Source organism: Melozone crissalis, unplaced genomic scaffold, assembly GCF_028551555.1.
Source record: "Melozone crissalis strain CALT ecotype California unplaced genomic scaffold, PUWL_Pcris_2 ptg000016l_1, whole genome shotgun sequence".
Taxonomy (NCBI): domain Eukaryota; kingdom Metazoa; phylum Chordata; class Aves; order Passeriformes; family Passerellidae; genus Melozone; species Melozone crissalis.
This window is the reverse complement of record NW_026535794.1, coordinates 1,846,241-1,864,791: the sequence shown is the minus strand read 5'-3', so window position 1 is coordinate 1,864,791 and position 18,551 is coordinate 1,846,241.

Genomic DNA, 18,551 nt, shown 5'->3' with positions numbered 1-18,551 from the left:
GGGACAGTCTGCAGCTCCTTCTGCTGGACAAACAGCACCACTTGTCTCTCTCCTCCTCCTCCGGGATAAAATTAAACAGAAAATCACAGCAAGTCATATTTATTGCTTCAATTTAGGGAATTTTATCAGGATCTTCCATCCTCAGAATATTTAGGAAGGAGATGCAACTTAAAATGTATAGCCAAGTCCAGGGAGCCACGGGCAGCTGCAACTTAAAATGTATGGCCAAGTCCAGGGAGCCACGGGCAGCTGTTTAACAGCTGTACCTACAAAAATAGGGAGAGGATGCACAGCAGCAGCTCCCATGGTGAGGAAAATCTTTTTTTTCTATGTGTTGAAAGCTCAACGCATCCCTGGCTCATCCCAGAGAATCCTTTCCTTAAAGACTTACCATGAGCTGGCAGCATTATTTGTCCCTCATTCCCACTAAGCCGAGCTTAGCTGTGCTAAAACGCGTGAACACATCATTCCCAAATCTCCTAAAAATTGAGGAGAGAGGGGAAAACAACCCCAGAGGGGCTGAACCCAGCTCCTCTCAGCTGTCCTGGTTCCCAAGTGTTCTTTTACACCTTGAGTAAGTCGGGGTCATGGCCAGCCAGGACTAACAGCACCAAAAAGTTCAGCCTAGCACAAGGGTAGGAATTTCTATTCCTCCTCTCCCAAAGCAAAGTCTCCATCTGGGCTTTAAACCAGGCTTAAGCTCAGCCTAGCACAAGGTAGGAGCTCCTATTCCTCCTCTCCCAAAGCAAGATTTCCCTCTGGGCTTTAAACCAGGCTTAACAGGCAGGATCTGTTGGGCACGGTCTCCATCCCACATGGATTAGTGAAGATCAATTCATTTATTTCCATGTGGCCTAGAAATGCTCATAGAACCGGTTTTAAATATATTTTTTTTCTCTTGATCCACTTCCTTTTGTATATTTTCTTATCTCCTTGAATAGATATCAGTGGAATATCAAGGATTTCAAGGGTCTCACCACCCCTCAAAGCCAAGAATTCCTTCCCAAAATCCCATCCCAACCCTCCCTCCTTCATCCTCAGGCCTTAAGGACTTTGGAATGTGATTTTATTTTGGCTTTGGAAGGAGAGCTCACCATGGAGAGAAGGAGAATCAGTGTCAAAATTATTTTCCCGTGATGATTTATGGTGTTTGCACCACCCTTCCCATCCCTGCAGCAGACAGGAGAGAAAGGAATGTCCAATCTCAGATTCAGAGCATTAACTTCCAGGATTTGGGGCAAAAGAGGCTGTGATCCTTTTTAAGTGGTTTTTTTCCTCCTTCTAAAAATACTTTCTGGACAACAGTGTCAGGATTGAGATTCCTCAATGTTTGATCATCCTCTGGAAAAGAATTGGAGGTGTGGGGTGGCAAGAATCTATGGTGGGGAATTATCTGATGTTTCCCCAAAATTGGATGTGGAAGAACACACAAATCTCTGATTAACCTGACACCAAATCTCTGATAAAGCTGACACCAAATCTCTGATAAATCTGACACCAAATCTGTGACAAACCCGACACCAAATCTCTGATAAACCTGACACCAAATCTCTGATAAACCTGACACCAAATCTCTGATAAACCCGACACCAAATCTCTGATAAACCTGACACCAAATCTCTGATAAATCTGACACCAAATCTCTGATAAACCTGACACCAAATCTCTGATGAAGCTGACACCAAATCTCTGATAAATCTGACACCAAATCTGTGACAAACCCGACACCAAATCTCTGATAAACCCGACACCAAATCTCTGATAAACCTGACACCAAATCTCTGATAAACCCGACACCAAATCTCTGATAAACCTGATGCCAAATCTCTGATAAACCCGACACCAAATCTCTGATAAACCCGACACCAAATCTCTGATAAACCTGATGCCAAATCTCTGATAAACCCGACACCAAATCTCTGATAAATCTGACACCAAATCTGTGACAAACCCGACACCAAATCTCTGATAAACCTGACACCAAATCTCTGATAAACCCGACACCAAATCTCTGATAAACCTGACACCAAATCTCTGATAAACCCGACACCAAATCTCTGATAAACCTGATGCCAAATCTCTGATAAACCCGACACCAAATCTCTGATAAATCTGACACCAAATCTGTGACAAACCCGACACCAAATCTCTGATAAACCTGACACCAAATCTCTGATAAACCTGACACCAAATCTCTGATAAAGCTGACACCAAATCTCTGGCAAGCCTGGCACCAAATCTGTGACAAACCCGACACCAAATCTCTGATAAACCCGACACCAAATCTCTGGCAAGCCTGGCACCAAATCTGTGACAAACCCGACACCAAATCTCTGATAAGCACGACATCAAATCTCTGATAAACCAGACACCAACTCTCTGATAAACCAGACACCAACTCTCTGATAAACCTGACACCCAGCCTACCAATCAAATATGCTGGGTTGGAGCCAAGGTGCTGAGAGAGAGGAAAAGAGGGAGAAAAAAATTCAGATTCTTCGCAAAATTTGTCTTTTTGTTGCTCCCTACCTGAGCAACTCCTCCCTCTGGAGTTAAAAATTCCTGTTTGACACTTGTCAGGTTATAAATGTGAGCTGAAGGTGAGCCAGACTCAGTTCACTGCTGGGGGAAGACCTTTCTGCAAAGTCTGGAATTTTGGGGGATTTAGGACCTAAAACCAGCGGAATGGCTCGGCCCAAACCTCTGCCTCACACAATATCCCATTTCCTAAAGCTGCAAATCCCAAATGAGTGCAAGGACTGTATGGAAATGCTTCCATCAAATCTTCTCACAGTCTATAACAATTCCTGCCTTTGGGATTTCCTGAATTGGACACAATTTCTGCACATTTTAATGGCTTTTTATGTCATTGATTTTTATTATTTTTTTCTTTTTTAGCTTCCCCATGAACTCAGGAAAACTTTCATTGTCTAAAACCCCCAGGATCAGGGAGTCCCACACCCTCAGTACCCAGAATGACCCCATATTCATAAGAAACCCCATTCTTTTGTGGGTTTTGAACCTTAAACTTTTGGGTTTTGCAGTGGAATGTTTCCCTTTTCCCCAGCTGGAATTTGAAGGGACAATCTATCCCAAATTCAGGGTGTTTTTTCACTTGGTTGTTTTTTACTTCATTGTACCAAGGTCATTTGAATTTTAATCCTGGTTTGGGACATACCTTGAAGTCCAGAGCAGATCCTTCCCTTTTCCACCTCCCCTGTCCTGAATGGAAGTGTGAATACCAGCACAGAGGACAACGCGTCCCAGCTGGATTCATCCTTCCTTTTGGACAGCAAACCCTTGGGAGCTGCCTCCAAATCCAATTTTATCCCTGCTCCTGCATCCAACACTTGTCTGGGTCCTGTTTTCCCCTTGTCCTTGTATACATGGATTTAAAAGCCGTGTGGATGTGGCACTTGGGGACAAGAGGTGTCCTTGGCATTCCTGGGGAAAGCTTGGACTTGATAATATCTATTTGTCCCAATTCAGCTTTTTCTGGATCGCAGATTTTGAGTTTCTGTGATTCTCTTAATTACATCAAATAAGAGCTCTGAGAACTTCTATCTCCCACTGGTTGGGGCAAATTCCTGTGGCCACTTTGTGACGCAGAAACACTTTCTAGCTGCCAAAATGAGGTGGACACTGTCACCAACCTCCTACAAATTGTCCCTAAATCGCAGCCATTCCCCACACCCACCTAGGACGGGGTTTTGCACCAAGATCTGGACCCAGCTGTGACTGGACTTTGTTTAGATGCAGCTTTGAAATACCCAAGAAATGCCCAAAGCTACATCTTTGTTTAGATGTAGCTTTGAAACGCCCGAGCTTTGAAATGCCCATCCAGCATTCCCAGGGGCTTAAAAAGGGGGGAAAATTGCATTAACTAAGATTTTATCTTTTTTCCCAGTTCTGGGGTGAGTGTGAACTTGTGGGGCTTTCCTGGACAGGAGATTCCCCCAAAACTCTTCCTGCTGTAATTATCCCAGCCCAGTGCTGTCATCTGGATGGGGATGGGCTGGGGGTCAAGATTTGGGGTGAGCTGAGCACCAGAGGTCCCGGCTGGGTGGGGACACCCTGGAACAGCCTCCCAGAGCAGCTGTGGCTGCCCCTGGATCCCTGGAATTGTCCAAGGCCGGGTTGGACAGGGCTTGGAGCACCCTGGGATAGTAGAAGGTGTCCCTGCCATGGCAGGGGTGACGCTGGATGAGCTTTAAGGTCACCTCCAACCCAAACCATTCCAGGATTCCATGAGAGGCTCATCTCAAGCTCTGTATAATCAACAGGGACAGATATTTTTGCTCTCAAGTGGACATTTAAAACAGTTCAGAAGAAGAGATATTTTGTTTTATATATGATTATTTTTCCTCGACAGATTCATAAATTGTGAAAATCCATCTTTAGGTTGGTTGAACATGGAATTTTTCAGCTCATGGATTCTCTTAACCGTTTTACAGTGCTTTGACTGTCAGCTGAGATGGTTTACAACCAGGAGTGGGTCCTGTTTGGATCAGAGCCGAGCTGAGCCAGGAGTGGAACCTGGGCAGGAGTTTAGTGCGACTCCAAACAACAAAAACCAGGAGATGTGCAAGATATACCCCCAGGGAGGAAGGGAAAAGGGTCAGAAACGATGAAATGATTCCTCCAAAATGTTCTTCCCGTGGCTAAGAAATGTCAAAGTGCAGTGAGGCCTCGTGAGCACGGAAAAGGAAAGGGACAAGATACCAAATTCCTGGAAAAGAAACAAAAAAAAATATTCCATGACTGGAAGCCACAGCCAAGGTTTTTATGACGTGTTTGAAGGAGAGATCTGGTGACAGGATAGCGTGACATGATTCCTCCTAGGTGCCACTTCCATGACGCTCCAGCCTTTGGATGGATCCCAGAAAACCCCAGGGTAGGAGGGACAGGAGAATGCGGCGAGCAAAGGCTGAACAATGGCAGGAAATGCCTCGGAGATAGTCCCAGGGGCTCGGAGATCTCCTTACCTAAGGAAATTCATTGCCCTGGCCCACACACGTTCGCTGAGCCCACTGCTGTCCTGATGTCCTTCCACACCTCAGGAAAAGTATCCAAGTGTTGTTGACAGGAATGGTTTTCCAAAGAAAGCTCAAGGCTGCCTCCTGTCTCTCCTGGGATTGTGATTTCCTGTGGAATCGGTGCGAATCCAAGTGGGAAGTCCTTTCCAAAGGAACCTGCTGTCACTGATCTACTCAGCCACTCAAAGCGAGGAGCCAAACATCTTCCCGTGCTCAAATGTCCGGACCTTCAGCTCCATCTGGGCCCTCTGAGGTGGGATTTTGGTGAACACAAGGAAAATGTTGGAATTCTCAGCAGAGCCAAACATGATTCCTCAATGGAAGCAATCCTGTGATTTGGGTCCATTGAGGTCAAATATTTTCCTTTAATTTGCTGCAATCTGGAATGAAATTCCAGGAAAATTTTCTATCATTGTCCAGTAATTTTGAGGATGGGTTCCACCTCCAGTATACTGAACAAATACAGTCAGAAAATACAACCTCTAAAGTCTATTCCTGACTTTTTTTTACCATTATTTGGTAGCAGATGATTGTATAACATCAAAGTTTCTTTTCCTGCTGACACCAGGAAATTCTGAGCCACAGCCTGACATCGAAGAAATCCTTGGAAAAGTCAAAACTTGTCACAAGAGTCTAACAAAGTATGACTTAAATCCAGCTTGGAGAAGCTGTGGAAATGTGGCCTAGATTTGTCCCCTTGAGTTGGCACACCCAATGCAGGCACCCTAAAAATTTAGGGATAGCAAAGATTTTCATTCCCACTGACTGAAGAATGTCTCTAGCTTCGCTTCTCTCCCTGTATTTGCCATTTTTCCAGGAATTAATGGTTTCTTTTGGAAGCCAGTTATATCTAGCACAAATCCCATTCACGGATAACAACTGAAATCATGGATTCACCATGTGCATGGAATGATTCTGTCACATCCAAGCACATTCAGCTCAGATCCAGTTCATCCCATCTGAGCCTGGCCACTGCCAGGCTGGAATGGCCACAACTCCAGGAACCCTCTAGGCTGGAATGGCCACAGCTTCAGGAACCCTCTAGGCTGGAATGGCCACAACTCCAGGAACCCTCTAGGTTGGAATGGCCACAGCTCCAGGAATTTCTGCTTCCTCAGAAACAGAGGGGGAAAAGCAGGCCATGGTGCCAAGGAGGTGCCAGGCAGAGTCCAGAGGTGCTGCCTCCCTCTGTGAGAAGAGCTGACCTTCAAAATCATTCTGCTGTTCCTCCTCAGAGAGATTGGAGCCTCCCAGAAGGATCCTGGCACCTCCCAGGCATCCTGGCACTGAGATGGGGAAGATCCATGAAAATCCAGGTTGGACGAAGCTTGGAGCAACCTGGGATAGAGGAAGGTGTCCCTGCCCATGGTGGGGTGGAACTGAATGACCTTTAGGCTGGAGTAAATCAGGTGCCAGAAGATCCCAGCTTTTCCCACCTGTCCTTCCTCTTTCCTGCCAGCCCATGCCATGGCACCTCCAGGAATGGTGCCCAGATGTCTCCTCCTTGCCCAGGAATAACAAACAACTCCAGGGCACTGGGAAGGGGAAGTTCCATGAAAATCCAGGCTGGATGAAGTTTGGAGCAACCTGGGATGGAGGAAGGTGTCCCTGCCCATGGTGGGGTGGAACTGAATGACCTTTAAGGTCTCTTCCAACCCAAACCATTCCAGGATTCCAAAAGTTGCAGCTCTGGCCTGTAGGAAGGGCAAGGCACCTCCAGCTCCTCTGGCTGTTGAAAAAGGGATTTGGAGGAATCCTCCCAAGTTGGAAGGGTTGGAGTAAATCAGGTGCCAAAAGATTCCAGCTTTTCCCACCTGTCCTTCCTCTTTCCTGCCAGCCCACAGCCATGGCACCTCCAGGAATGGTGCCCAGATGTCTCCTCCTTGCCCAGGAATAACAAACACTTCCAGAGCACTGGGATATGGAAGTTACATGAAAATCCAGGCTGGATGAAGTTTGGAGCAACCTGGGATGGAGGAAGGTGTCCCTGCCCATGGTGGGGTGGAACTGAATGACCTTTAAGGTCTCTTCCAACCCAAACCATTCCAGGATTCCATAAGCTGCAGCTCTGGCCTGTAGGAAGGGCAAGGCACCTCCAGCTCCGGCTGTTGAAAAAGGGATTTGGAGGAATCCTCCCAAGTTGGAAGGGTTGGAGTAAATCAGGTGCCAAAAGATCCCAGCTTTTCCCACCTGTCCTCCCCCTTTCCTGCCAGCCCATGCCATGGCACCTCCAGGAATGGTGCCCAGATGTCCCCTCCTTGCCCAGGAATAACAAACACTTCCAGGGCGGTCTCTTCCCTTCTCCATGGGCAATTCCTTGTGTGAGTCTGTTCCTGACTCATTTCCTGTTTTGCCCAGATGGGAAAGAGGCACCTGGTGCCCGGCAAGTGCCAAAAGTTGCATCTTTGGCCTTTGCGGAGGGTGTGGGGATGGCTGCTGGGCTCCCTGCATCACCAGACCTCTCCATTTGCCAGGAAAAACACCACCTGATCTGCTGGGAAGCAGGACAGGAGCTGGGATGTTTGCAGGGCTTTCCAACCTCCTGGTTGTGTTCTAACCTTTGGGTTTTGGGAGTTGGACACCCAAAATCCATCTTACAGGTACACCATGGGGTGGGATGGCATCCTGGACCTCATTCCCCAGCTCACAGTGGGGTCTTGGTTTGGAAAGACGGGAGTCTGCTAAGGAAGGCAGGAGCCTCCCCTGAAATGGAGAATGTAAACCCTCCCCACCCCTCCAAATTGCTATAAATTTTAAATTAAGGGGCTCTCAGGCAAAAATATGGGAGCAGGGAATAACAGTTCTTAATTAGGGAAGAAAAAAAATAAAAGGATAAAATAAACAATGCAGTACACTAGAACAACACTGACAGAGTCAGAACCCAACCTGACACCCTGTGGGTCAGGGTGTTGGTGGCAGTCCCATTGGAATTGTGGCTCAGCCCTCCTGCAGTGTCAGGGGTGGTTCTGCTGGAGCAGAGACCCTGGAGAAAGGTGTAGTCCTCCTCCTAAGATCCAGGGGAAGAGGCAGCTGCTGTTCCTCTGGGGAATCAGTGGAGAAGAATCAGTGGAGAATCAAACAGTGGAGAAGCCGTGCTGGTGTCTCAAAACCTCTGGATTATATCCACGTAGGAATGCTTGGCTCCTCCCTCTGGGCTCACATCTCCCAGTGGGATGCCGTAGTTCTTATCAGCCATGCAGGGACATTCAATAGTCTGTTATCAGCAGGTGTCCTCTCCCGAGGGAGGAGTGATTGTGGTCACTCAGAGAGAGAGATAAGGCAAACTGGCCACTTGACAAAGATAATCTGCCATGCAGATGGTAATAGAAAACATCCTGCATTGCAATTTTCAACAAGTGGGAAGGTGATTGGGAAAACCATGGGCCAGATGTGGATAATCCTACCCGGACCTGAAATATCCATCCCCAACCCTCACGAAATCACAGTGAACAGGGGAGAAGAGGGGAGCTTGGTGGTGATCCCCAAATTAGGGATCCCCTTGAGGGATGTGTGGTGGCAGGGAACAGGATGAGGGGGGCATCAGTGACCTCCTGGCCCAGCAGAGAGGGAGGGAACTGCTCCTCCTTCCCTTCTGTGGGAACATCCACACCTCACCTCATCCCAGACACATCCAAGCAGGAACCACCTCCACGGGAAAAAAATGTCACCAAAGAGCTTCTTCTCCTTTTCCACCCGTTCTAAAAACACCCCTGATGGATCCATCTTGGACACCCCGAGAAGGATCCAAGGAAAAGCAGAAATCTCCAGGATGGCTGCGATTACTCCTTTTCCACCTGTTCTAAAAACACCATCAGGGAATGGATCCAGCTCGGACACCCCGAGGAGGATCCAGGGAAAAGCAGAAATCTCCAGGATTGCTGTGATTAAAGGCTGTCCCACCATGTGACTCCCAGCAAACATTCCCCAAACCTCCTCCCGACTAACGAGAGGCTGTTAGTGCCAGCTAATTAGCAGCCAGCTTGTGACTGGAGCCCCTGGCTGCAGGGAAATTAAGTCAGAACAAAGGGAATGAAAATCTCCTCTGAACGGAAAATTATTGGGGGTGGGAGCCCAGGACAGTTCCAGGAATAAACTTAATAGGCTTAGGAGTATTTAGGTGTAACTAAAGCAGAGCAGGGCTTCACATGCTGCTCGTTAATTTATTCCATCCTCTGGGCCGAGGGGACAGAGAGGAGGGAAATCCACGGAGTGGAAGGAAAGCAAACAGGAAAATGTCTTCAAAGGGAAAATAAAATATTTCAGGCAACTTTAAAGATTTACCCCCAAACAGGGAAAAGTGAAGGAGGATTGGAAGAGAGGTGGTTTTGCAATGTGGGCGCAGGTTGAGGTGACAAAAGGGGCAGAGGTGGCTTTTGTCACCTTCTGCTCCTGCCCAGCCACCTTTCCATGCATTTCATGGAAATGAAGAGACTGACCACTGCAATCCCTCCCAGAGTGAAGATGTTGGAATTGCAGGTGGATTTCTTTCCTCTTGCTTTGTGCTCTAAAGCTACAATTTTAAGATACTCCTGTTCCCAATTTAGCTGATTTCTTCCTAATTACTGCCCTTGTTTTTTATCCATAATTAATAACCAGTCTCCTGGAAACCACTGGATTTTGTCAAGCATTGGCACAGGACAATCCCTGGAAGATTTACTTCCCAACAGGGAGACGTGGGGGAAAATTGGAAGAGAGGTGGTTTTGCAATGTGGGCACAGCTTGAGGTGACAAAAGGGGCAGAGGTGGCTTTTGTCACCTTCTGCTCCTGCCCAGCCACCAGCCACCTTGCAGGGATCTTTTCCATGCATTTCATGGAAATGAAGAGACTGACCACTGCAATCCCTCCCAGAGTGAAGATGTTGGAATTTCAGGTGGATTTCTTTCCTCTTTCATTGTGATCTAAAGCTGTAATTTCAAGATACTCCTGTTCCAAATTTAGCTGATTTCTTCCTAATTACTGCCCTTGTTTTTATTCATAGTTAATAACCAGTCTCCTGGAAACCACCGCATTTTTTCAAGCATTGGCACAGGACAATTCCTGGTGCAGTTTTTAAAGCAATTTAAGTTCCCCATTCCCCCCGGCCTCCAGGAGCTCCTGGTGTTCAAATATCCCTGGACAGATCCCTGTGAGCTTCCAGTCTGAATTTAGACCCAGCAATCTTTCCCCCCTTTTAGCCCACAGGAAACCTAAATAAAATATTGATTTTTTTTTTTCCCCATGATTTCTACCCTTGTTCAGGCTCCCAAAAAATAAAGGATGCTGCAAATATTCCACAGGCAGCACCAGAGAATTCCCTGAACTTCCAATCAGCAGCTTTTGTTATTCCAGATTCCCTCATTTCAGTGATCACAAATCATCTCAGAAAATGTTTTTATCCCAAACTTTCTCCCGCTGCAAAATCAAATCCTGAAGGATTCACCTTGAAGAGGAAGGGGTCATTTCCAGAGTGAAATTTTCCTTGCACAGCTGTAAAATTTCAGCCCAATTTTCCACTCACCAAATGGATGACAAACCACCAGAGAAAGATGGAATGTGACATTTAGACAGGACATTGATTATAGCAGAAATTGTTTGGATAGGAAAAATAAAATATGTGGAGATAGAAATCGATAAAAAAATGACAATAAATTTATTTTCTTTGGTCAGGGAGAGATTGAGTTCAGTGGCCTAATGAGTTCACAGCTTAAAGCTCAGGAGGAATGACAGAGGAGCTGGAATATCCTTTACCTTGGACTGTCAAATATCCTACATTTTTCCAAGTCTCCTTGCTTCTTTCCAGCACAGATTCCTCCCACCAGGTCTCCAAGATCGAGGATTGAAGGGCAGGTTTGCCTCCACTTCTCTCCGAGTCAGAGAGCTCTGAAAATTCCCCTGGATCCACTTCTCCAATGAGAGAATTCCCAGCTGTTCTGCTCTGTCAGGCTTTGGTTTGGAGCTCCACCATTCCCAAATTAAAAACTGAGAGTTCTCCATGGATTTAGGAAAGGCAGCTGACCCCCTAGAATTATTCCATGAATATTAAATTGTCACTATTCCTTTAAGTTTTCCTGTTCCATCAGATTTTATAATCACAGAATTGAATTATTTTGTCCAAGTCCATCCGAAATAAAACACCAATGGTATAATTTCTAATTTATAAAAGTAATTATTATGCAAATTGATTTAACAACAGACATTCCTCCTAAAACAGGAAGAAAAAAGATAGGAAAACATATTCCATGTTTTATATTCTCGACATCATCTTCAAATCAGCCTTTTTTTCCAGCAATATCCAGTCCAGATGAGCAAAAGTCATCCCAAATTTGCTTTTTTTCCCCACATATCTGTCTCCTTCCATGATCTTTCATCCCTATACCCCCAGGCTTCCCAGAAAAATCCTTGGAAAATCAAGAAATCACCAATTAAAGCTCAGCTTTAGTCCCTGCCCGTGTGCAGCACCTCCAATGAGCAATGAGCTCTGGCTTAGCTGAGCCTTGGTGGGACAGAGCTGAGCTTTGACCTTAGGAGTTCCTAAGGAGTTTCAGTCTCATTTTTCACTCATAGGGTTTGGGATTAAACATCACCCCATGGAGCACAAAACCTTCGATTCTCTAGGAACTCCATTAATTCCTTCATTAATTAATTAACAAGATCCATTTGCAGGAACTTCAGTGGGTCCACAACAATGAAGGGACCCTCTGAGACCTTCCTGGAATCCCCATCCTTGTCCATCCTGCAGTAGAAACAATCCTTGGTTGTGTCCTGGTTGTCCTGGTTCGCTGGACCAGGAAGGGCAGAGGATTGGCTGGAGGTGAAGATTCACCCAAACTCAGGAGATTCCAAGTTTTTCCTGGCATTTACAGATTTTTCAGAAGGAATTCGGCAGGAAAAGGGGAGTTGGATCATCCCAGAAATTCCCAGTTCCCTACTCACCAACCCAATTCAACACAGCTCCATAATTTTATTTATTTTATTTGGATGTCAGCACATTTGGGGTTTTTTCAGTCCAAAATCCATTGGATTTATTTGAAATTCCCAATAAAACCAGTTTAATCTAATTTCTTGAAATTTACACTTACAAAATGCGTCAGGTTCTCACTGTAAGTGATTCTGGCCAAAATTGATTGGATGGAAAGGGTCAATTAAATCATTAAAAGTGGTTCCACAGCTCCTCCAATCCTTCTGGACATAGGAGATTTCTCTGCTTTTAGAAATGCAGGAAAATTTAGGTTGTTAAAGGAGATTTTCCTCCCTGGAATCTTTGATAAAGGCATTTTTAGGGGATAATGGATATTTAGGAGTCAGGACTTGTCTTTATTTCATTTTTATTGGTGTGAGAGTTTAACAGAGGTAAAACCCAAACTAAAATCAGTTTTTATCTCTTATCAAACCAGTGATGAGGGAAAAGCCTCAGGATTTCCATGAGGATCATTTCTTCTGATATCCATACATGGAATTGGGCAGCTCCCCTTAGTTATCCAAGCTGGGCGAATAAAATAATAAAAAATAAAAATAAATAAAAATAAATAAAATAAAGTATTAGAATAAAATAGAATAAACTAAACTCAACTAAAATAAACTTAACTAGAATAAAATAGAATAAAATATTTGAATAAAATAAATAAAATAGAATAAACTAAATAGAATAAAATACAATAAATTTTTAAAATAAAATAAAATGTATATAAAATTAAATAGAATAAGTTATGGAAAGTTCTCCCAGATTATCCTAAAGACTTCCAGACCAGAGGGATTCACCTGAGGTACCCATGAGGAAAATTGTTTGGCTGGGGACAGCATTCCAATGAAAAATCAGAGTGGAATGGGAAATTTGAAGACAATTTTCCCATTTTTCCATGTGCTTTAATCCACATTTCAACCCCTGCTCATGCCTGATTATTTCCTTATTGTCCTGATTATTTCCTGATTGAAGATACGGAATTTTCTTTCTGTCCTGAGCCAAACAGGGACAGTCTGAGGAGCTGAAATTACCTGTCAGTTTGTCCTCCTGCATTGCAGTAAATATTCCACATCTCATTTCTCCTTCTCCCCCTCCAGAGGCGGCAAAGCAGCCCCAGCTCAGGAATGTCATTAGAGAGGGGCTTTAAAATAAAGCAGGGCACACAAAAATGTGATGACTTGTCAAGAGCGCAGCCTGCAAGGTGTTTAAGGCATGAATTTCCTCCTAATGAAGCCTCGCCGAGGGAATATTGGATTCAGGCAGGAATGGGAGCCATGATGTGGCACAAATTTACGGCTGTCCCCCCGTAATTCCCAGGAAAGGGGGCAGGAAAGGAGCCCCACATGGAAGGGCTCATAAAATAACCCCCAGCCAAGCCTTGCCTTGGCTCTGAGCCACGGCTGCCAGCGGGTTCAGGATTTTGGGACGCAGCACGGATCAGCGGGTGTTGCGGTGTGTCTTAAACTTCCGGGTCCCTTTCCCAGGTGTGCCTATACCTCTCTCCCTTCCCCCTCGCCCCCATGCTGAGTGAGTCCTGTCAATCAGGCTTAACATTCCAGCAAGGCGTCGTGTGGTTGGTCAAGTTCAAAAGATGCCCCTCAGGCCTGGGGGTCATTGGCCTGTCTGGGTGTCATCCCCCCCTGAGACCCCGCCCCTCTCACCTGGTTGGTGGCTCACCTGTCCCCTCCCCTCCCCCTGCCCCGGGAGCTTAAAAAGGTGATCAGGCCATGCGGTCGGGATTCTGTTGGAGCAGTTGCCCACTTTCAGACCTCTGTAACCATGGAATAAACCTCTGGATTAAACCCTCCAGCAGAATCCATCTCCTTTTTCTCTTCACCTCGCCAGAAGCTCTCTCTCCTGAGGTAAACGGAGTTCCTGACAAGCCTGGACTTGTTCAGTGCCCAGCTGCAACCTCCAGCAAGCCAAGGTATCTCTGGGGTGATTTACACCACAGTTGCCGCCTTTGGCCCAGCAGCGAGGGTCAGACTGGCCCAGGCACAATCTAACTGGTAATATTGGGATTCATATTCCAATAAGCGGGAGCACGGGTTTGGGGTGGGTTTACCCTTGGGATGGGAAATCCTTTGGGATTCTTTGGGTTGAGGAATTGCAGGGGGTTAAACAGCGTGAGGTGTGGTGGAAAGGAGCTGGGGAGCCTCATCTGGAGAGGAGAAAATTCCAGGGAGAGCTCAGAGCCCCTTAAATGGCTCCAGTAGAGCTGGAGAGGGGCTGGGGATAAGGGATGGAGGGACAGGACACAGGGAATGGCTTCCCATTGGTTTGATGGGATTTGGGGAAGGAATTCCTGGCTGGGAGGGTGGGCAGGGGCTGGAATGGGATTCCCAGAGAAGCTGTGGCTGCTAGGATATATCCAAGGCCAGGTTGGAGCACCCTGGGATGGTGGAAGTTGTCCCCATGGAATGGAACTCGGTGATCCTCAAAGATCCCTTCCATCATTCCATGACTCCATGATCACCTGAATCCATGAATTGCCATGAGAGGGGCACAGACCCTTTTGTCCCTCGTTCTTTTCCCATCCTTCTACCAAAGCCACCACTCCCCATCCCTGGCCAGCCCGGGGGGATCATGGAAAGCCAAATTCCAATGTGAAGAAATCACCGGTTTGTGCCAAATTTCCTTCAGTTCAGGCAGGCACCAGGTGGGGTTTACAGAGCAGGAGAAAAGCTGCATTTACGGAATGGCAATGGGAGAAAGTTTTGCCTTGGCAAAACCTAATTGTTCTCAGAGGCAGCACCACCGTGGGATTATCACATCCCAGAATCCTTTAAAAAGGAAAAACCTTTAAATCCATGGAGTGCAGTCCAAGTGCTGAAATCCACAACAAAACCACAGCCCTGAGTGCCACATCCACAGGACTTTTAAATCCCTCCAAGCTGCCCTTCCAGGAGGACACAGATTCACAGGGGTGCAGCAGAATTCCCAAAATAAAATCCAACATTCTCCACGGGTCCCTTCTGGAACTGACAGCAAGTCAGGGCATGGGACAGTTTGGAAAAAGAGGTTGGATTTCGCAATGCTCAGGAAGCTCCTTCCTCCCCAAAGCCTCTCCAGTTCCAAAATCCTGTGAGGTCAGAGCTGGGCCGAGCACTGATAAGGACGTGAGAGGACTTGTCCGAGCAGGTGGAGCTCCAGGATTGGTTTTTTTGGGATGAGTTTTCCAATTGGCCGCGTTTCAGTGCAGGAAGTGGAATGTACACGTTGGATCCCGTTCAGCAGCACTTGGCATCAGCAGAGCTCAAAAGGGACAACCTTGACCCTGAAATTCCCCAAGGCACTCCAAAACCAGTTTCTTTCACCACTAAATAACTTTTTTCCCCCTTTTTTCCCCCCTTTTTCCCCCCTTTTTTCCCATGCTTTATGGAGAAAAAATTGTTCCGTGGTGCCTGGAATTGTGGGATTATCCTGAGAGATAAAGGTCATGGAGAAAGGACTTTGTATCCCTGTTTTATCCAGAGGAATTCCAAGGTCCAGAGAGGTCTCACAGCAGGTCACTGGGATTAGAGTCCACGTCTCTTAATTCCCAGTCCAAAATTTAATTTGGAGTCAAATTTGACTTGACAGGGTCCTTGTAAGCCTGGAATTTTACAGGATATAAAAGTTAAATGATCAGTTCTGACTCCAGCACCTTCCTGACTTCAACAAATAAATTTAAAAATGAAGGAAAAGGGAAAAGAAAAAGGCATAAATTCAGTATTCACTTCACAGGTTGATCTCAATCCAAAGAGATTTTTAAAAAAGTGGGGAAAAAATCCAAACCTATGGAACATTTTTGTCCAGAATTCAGGCTTGTCTCTCCCAACACTTTGGGAACTGTCCCAGGTAATTTGAAGCAGCTGACATTTCCCCTCCATGAAAGAACAAACATTTAATTTGCACTGCCGAGCTGGGAGGAAGAATTCTAATCCTGTTTGCTCCAGCTCAGCCAAAATCCAGGGAATGGGAGCTCTTCCCTAATTACTGCTCCCCACGGAGCAAATAATTCAATTAGAGATCCCAACGGGGAGGATGGGGCCGAAACAATCCAAACCCAAGATTCAGAAAATGGGATTTAAGTCCCATCCACTCTCCTGGGTCAGCAATTCCCAGGTGGGAACGGGCCAAAGGTGTTGGAAGGTGGGATCTGAGAGGGTTTGGGATTGATGGGTTCCACAGGGATGAGCTGGTGGCACTTCCCAGGTGGATTCTTGGTTGTCATTCCTGCTCCAAATCCTCCAGATCATTCCTGCTTTTCTGGAGCTGCTCCTTGGCAGCCTCTGTGGAAAAGCCAAGGGTTCAAGGGGTTTCTGAGGAAAGGAAAATCTTTCCCAGCCAAGGGTGGCTCCTATGGAAGAGCCCACCAGGAAAGATTCAAGCCAAATCCACAAAATTCACTTTTTTTTTTGGCCTTTCCATTATATTTTATGTCCCTTTTCTGTCACTCTGACCCACATTTTTTATCATTATTTTTCCCACTAACATATTTTTGGGATCAGTTAGGAATGGGGTGTAGCAAAACTGCTCGGAGACACAAAAAAATTACATGGGATCACGGACAGAAGAAAAGAAAAATTATTCTGGAAGCAAAAATATGGAAGAAAAAATAAGAAATGTCTTAAATATGTGAGAAATTTTTGGGAAGACCAGGTGTACATGGAAGATTTCTCCCAAGGAAATGCCAAATGAACTGGGACAGGATTTCTTTGATATGGAGTCAAGGAGGGAGCAAATTATCGAGACACAGAAATTTGGGATGAATCCAGGAAATCTTACTTTAGAAATCCCTTGGTGGCCTCAAAAGGGAACCTGGGGTGAACGAGTTCATCTGCAGGGGGTTAAAATTTCCAGAAATTTGACAGGAATCTTATCTCTGGGAGAACTTTCCAGTGGCTCCTGTAACACCATGGATGGACCTGTCACTTTGAGAAAAGCTTGGAGCCTCTGTTATTAGGGATTTAAATTCCCCAAATATTCCCTGAGTGGAAATTTCTGTATTTGATGCTGCACTTGGATTACCATGGAATTATGGATTATCATGGAATTATGGATGATCATCTTTGAAACCTCTCAGCTGGTTTCCTGAAGAATATTCCTGTGGGCAGAGGCAACTCCTGGAAATTCAGCAGGAATATTCTCTATCCAAAGACAGACAATCCATTTTTGGATGGATTGTTCATTGCAGGATATTTCTCCTGCAATGAACAATTCCCATCCGGAGCAAGGGTGGAAAATCAAACAGGATCTGTGTTCCAAAGAGGTGTCCATCACCTGGAATGTCACATCTGCCCCACGTCCCCGTGATGTCACCGTCCCCATGGCAGCAAAGCGACGTCACCGTGCGAGGAGGAATCGGGAATGGGATCAGCATCTCAGGTTCCTTTGGAAAAGCAATCAAAGGGAAAAGAGGAGGGAAAAGAATGGATCAGCAGGGAAATGGTGTCCCTGTGCTGGGTGACCGTCATGGGAATTGCCAGTCCCAGCTGAAGGGACATCTTGGAATTTCTGGGAAAATTATGTCTGGAAAGGTAGAGAAAGATAAAGGAAGAGTTAGAGAAGATTTAGCTGAAATCATCACATTTTTTCCAGGCAGGATCCTAAAGCCTGGATCCTAAATCCATCCCAAAGGATGGATTGGGTTGGAAAGGACCTTAAAACCCATCCAGTGCCACCCTGCCATGGCAGGGACACCTTCCACCATCCCAGGCTGCCCCAAACCCCACCCAGCCTGGCCTTGGAAACTTCCGGGGATGCAGAGGCATCCGAGATAATCTTGATTATCCCATGGATTGCTCAAAGGATTTCCAAGCATCCATACCAGATTCCCTTATCACAAAAATCTCAGTTGGGCTTAAATATCACCGCTTATCTTGGACTTAAAACTGAGGTTCAGCCTGAACTAAGGGAGGGATTTTATTTCCAAGTGAAGCCAGCTGGTGAGGTGTTGGTTTTAATTAGGTGTGAAAATATTAATTAAAGCAAACACATTGAATGCTCGAGATCTAAAACACCACACAAATTGTTTCAGATTTTCCCTTTTCTGTTATCTAAATGTACACCCAAGATACTTCCTGGAGGTTCTATATAAACCTACAAATATATTAATTTAAATTTTATCTAACTTAGGTATTTTTAATTATATTTATTTCTATTTTACCATTATTTCTATATCAAAAAACAAATTCTTCGCCAATCCTTCTCAAAAAGGGGTACAAAAATACAATTTAAAACCACAGCTTTCAGTATAAACCTTGGAATTTCCAGACCACAAAATCCAAGGGATGTTACTGCAGGAATTGCCCAGGAAGAGATGGACAGAGGATGTTTTCCATAAGTTATGTGAGGAAAAATTTGGGCACGTTTCCAGAAAAATCAGGGATATCCATCAATTACCATCCTGTCTTTAATCTCTTGCTAAATCCAGACAAAAATCCTACCCCACTGCCTGATTTTAATTTTTATCCAAATTAAGCCACCCTCCCAAAGGAAATGCAGCTTCTCAGGTGCTCAGGATGCAAAAAATTCGGGGTTTTGCTGTATTTGTTCCAAGCTCTTTCGAAAATTTGGGAATGGAGCCCTG